This window comes from Hipposideros armiger, unplaced genomic scaffold, assembly GCF_001890085.2.
Source record: "Hipposideros armiger isolate ML-2016 unplaced genomic scaffold, ASM189008v1 scaffold_363, whole genome shotgun sequence".
In the NCBI taxonomy this organism is placed as follows: Eukaryota; Metazoa; Chordata; class Mammalia; order Chiroptera; family Hipposideridae; genus Hipposideros; species Hipposideros armiger.
The window spans coordinates 646,396-650,939 of NW_017731713.1; positions in this window are offsets into that span (position 1 = coordinate 646,396).

The following is a 4,544-nucleotide window of genomic DNA, read 5'->3' on the forward strand; positions in this document are numbered from 1 at the left end:
TTCTAAACTGTTCCTTGTTTCAGAAACTAAAGCTAGGTACTGGGGTAAATGATATGTCTGGAATTTTCTTTAAATTTTCAATCATAAATACAAAAGGTGTAGATAGATGAAACTAGATCAGCAAAGCGATGATCATTGTTAAAGCTGAGAGATAGACAGAGGCTTGTTATACCTTGGCCTCTACTTCTGAGTAATTTTTTTTCTATAACAAAAAGTGAAAAAGAAAAAACTGAAAAATTAAAGAGAATTATATTTCTTTTGTCCAATTTACAAATCAATGTCAATATTTAAAGTCATTTAAGCTCTGACATGTACTAGTGTCCTTTTGTACTCTTCCACTTGTTTTTTTGAGGAGAATAAATATATTTAAAGTACACACACTTAAAAACACCAAAACACTCTCTAAAACAGTGTGATACAGAGTGCAAGAGGAAATCATGTGGTCACTGAAAGAAAGAGAAAGAGAGAGAAAAGGAGGGAGGGAGAAGAACACACTTTTTACCTGTAGCACTGTGAAAAATAAAGCATTTAAATAGCTTCTCTGTTGAATTTATCATTTTTTTCTACAGAGGCCTGATTTACATATTATCGTAGACTATTAAAAAAATTCACTATTTCATATTATAGGTCCCTAAACCTTACATTTTGCACCAAGACAGAGAAAATTATGTAGAGAGAAGGAAAATGAAAAGTCATTTTTTGCTTGCATGTATTCAGAATTCAAACTTAAGACTGAAATAAAAAAACTATCATGGCTACATGAAATATATACCAAGGGATTTAATAGATAGATAGATAGATAGATAGATAGATAGATAGATAGATAGATAGATAGATAGATATAGATACACACTTGTATATACCAGGGGTGCCAGAAAAATATATACAAGTGGACACCTTGGTCAATGTTGCTCAAGCAGTAGTTCGCCATAATCAGGAATGTCTGGACGCTGATGGTAACCACTTTGAGCACCTCTTGTAATTGCAGAAGTCAAATGTGGCTTGTATTCTTCTCTTGTTATCAGTATATATTATATATTAAGTATTACAATTTTAATACAGTTTTCCTTTTTTAAAATGTGAATATATTTTTTGGCACCTTCTGTATATGACAAAAATGATGAGTAAAGATGAAGAGAAGGGAGTTAATATGAAGACACTCAGTTCCCAAAGCTGAAGGAGGTAGGGCCATTGGTGAAACAGGGACACAGTGCTAAGCCCAGATAGAGGCCACAGTTGACAACCTTGAGTTTGAAGATGAGGGAGCTTAGCTAAAAAGATGAAATAAATGGGCCAGAATCAAAGATCTGATTTCTATCTGAAGCTCTTCACCAGATGTATTAGATTATTTGTGTTCAGAGCTTCTCTCCATTTTTCTTCTTTAAAGTGGGCTAAGAGTTTACCAGCTCTCTGCAGTATGTTCCATAAAAGCAGAGAAGTGCACAGGATAAAGAACACAGGAGCTGATCAACTGCTTGCAGTGAGGGACATTATAATATTGTTCCAGCTTTTCACTTATTTCAAGTTGGTTTACCAAGTTCTGAATGTTCCAGTACCTTTCACCTTTAAAATTTTCCCCCCAAGTTGTTAATGAGAGTAGAATCAGCAGGCTTGGCTTTCATCTTGACTCTTCTCAGAGCAAGCCAGAGGTAATGATAAAAATGGGACAGGGAGGAATCACAGGGGCATACACCACCCACCAGCTTGATAAACACATTCTGAATAAGTGGAGGTTGGCTGGAGGCCTTCATCGCAAACAATAAAGAGGCAAAATCTCAAATGCTAAATCTCCAAGTCTTTGAGCAGGATCCTTTGCTCTTAAAGATCCATGCCGATGCTATCTAGCTATCAAAGTACAAGATATTCTAGAATTTTCTTTATAATATTAGGATGATTTCTTTTAGGAGTGGGGTATTTGTTAAACCCTGTGTTTTTTTAATCAAAATACTCTTACACTAATAAAAATATTCTAATATCTACATTGTTAATATCCTATAGGTAATTAGTAATGATAGTAGAATTTCCTTGTATGGACCTTCAATGAGACTTTCGATTGGCGCTCCAAATTTAAGACACAGCTATGCAAGATTACTAACAAAATCACAGAATATCCCACTTATCTTTGGTCTGTGCTCTCCCTTTTTTCTTTCTTGAAACAAAGGCCATTAGTATTTCCACCAAAGGTCATAGTGGCTTTGCATTTTTTTTTTCCTTTAACAACCATGTGCATGTGACACACTGAAAATATTAAAATGTAAACAAAGTTGAATACCTGGAAAAGCTTTTGATCCCATGCAGTCATAAACATGTCTAAAAACCTCACTTTGAACTAGACTAATATTGCAGGCACAGTTGAAACACAGTGATGCTCAGTTCTTAGCATGACTGGAAGAAGGCAAAAAGTTCAACTTCACAAAAGTATTTTAAAAATATAGGAGCAGGCCACAACTAGAGACCTGAACATTCCTTTCTCTCAGAGATTTTGCCATCCACAACTGTGGGACTTTTGGGGGGAAAATACCATACCATTAATTCTTTCTAACATTTCTGACTTAAGTTATTAATAACCACAAAAAAGATACAATCTAAAATGTGAGGTTTTGCTAAATACAGAGCATCAATAACNAAAAAAAAAAAATGTGTACCTAGCAACCAGAGGCAATCCAGTATAATCAAACTCATAGATTCCTATCAGGCACAAAATCCACATAAGTTGTGTGTCTATGTGTGTGAGTTTCATTGTGTTATTAAGACCTGTAGCTCCACAGCTGACTAGGGTGCAAAAGTAGCCTAATATCAGCACCGAGGAAAAAGTGAGTTCAAGCTCCACACTGAAATTCTCAGCTGTCCAAGATGATCTATGGACCAAAAGGATTCACCAAAAGCTAAGAGCAAGAGAATAAACTACAATTTCCCTCGTAGATGAATGAGGTCTGACAATTACGTTTGTGAACTTGTTGCAATGATGTTGCTAAACTTTTTATTTTTGATATCAGAGGGATTATTCATGATGAATTTGTACCAAGTGGACAAACAGTTCACCAACTTTACTATTTGGAAGTGCTGAAAAGGCTGCATGAAAAAAATATGACGACCTGAACTTTTTGCCAACAATTCGTGGCTCTTGAATCACAACAATGCACCAGCTCACACGGCACTGTCTGTGAGGGAGTTTTTAGCCAGGAAACAAATAACTGTATTGGAACACCCGCCCTACTTACCTAATCTGGCCCCCAATGACTTCTTTTTTTACCCAAAGATAAAGGAAATATTGAAAGGAAGACATTTTGATGACATTCAGGACATCAAAGGTAATATGATGACAACTCTGGTGGCCATTCCAGAAAAAGAGCTCCAAAACTGCTTTGAAGGGTGGACTAGGCGCTGGCATCAGTGCATAGCTCCCCAAGGAGCTTCAAAGGTGACCATAGTGATATTCAGCAATAAGGTATGTAGCACTTTTCCTAGGATGAGCTCGCGAACTTCATTGTCCGACCTTGTATGTATAAAAAATAAAGCCAAGATATGAGGATGATATTCCTCTGTATTACAGAAGCTTTGTGAAAATAACTGTGGAAATTGCCTAGTCTGTTCTTTTCAGTTATTCTCAGTTTCCTTATGAAAACTGTCAGAGGATGAGAGAATGTTTTCCCTTACCAGCAGGAGAAAAGAATATCCAATAAGCACTAATCTAGTAACATATTAAGATGGAATAGAGGCCAATTCATGCAGTAGTGTGTATCACATTGAGTAGGCTTCTCAGTGGAAAGGTCCTATCATCTCATCACCAGGGTAGATATTTCTAAACTGTTCCTTGTTTCAGAAACTAAAGCTAGGTACTGGGGTAAATGATATGTCTGGAATTTTCTTTAAATTTTCAATCATAAATACAAAATTCTTTCTAACATTTCTGACTTAAGTTATTAATAACCACAAAAAAGATACAATCTAAAATGTGAGGTTTTGCTAAATACAGAGCATCAATAACAATGAAGTTGTTTGTCTTTAGATTACTGGATATTACACTTATTTATATCCAAAACCCAAAGCAGACAGGAAACGAATACTGTTAAATCAAATGTGTACTTTTAAGTAACACTTTGACAGAAACTTCTGTAGAATCAAATTGTCAACCCCAAAGGTTTTATGTAGCAAGAAAAGTCCAATATATTTCAACAACATATGTGTAAGAAAAGCATCACTTGTTAAGAAGATAAAATCAATTCTTGGCAATATATTTGGCTTTAATCACTTTGAGTAAATAATAAAATGGCTTCATGCACTCTGACAGTCCCTGAAATATAATTATACATCTTTTAGAAACATAGGCTCAAGAAACAAAACAAAAGGAAAAACCCAACAATATTTTCTTAATAGAATTATAATCAAGAAGATAAATCTGCTGGGTAAACAATTAGCTCATCATCCTGCTGATAACTAAAATATGGGCAAGAATCAGTATCACTGAACCTCTATTTTGTGCAAAACACTATCCTAAAAACTGAAAGGAGCCCACATGAGAGGGAAAAAAAGATAAAAGAATG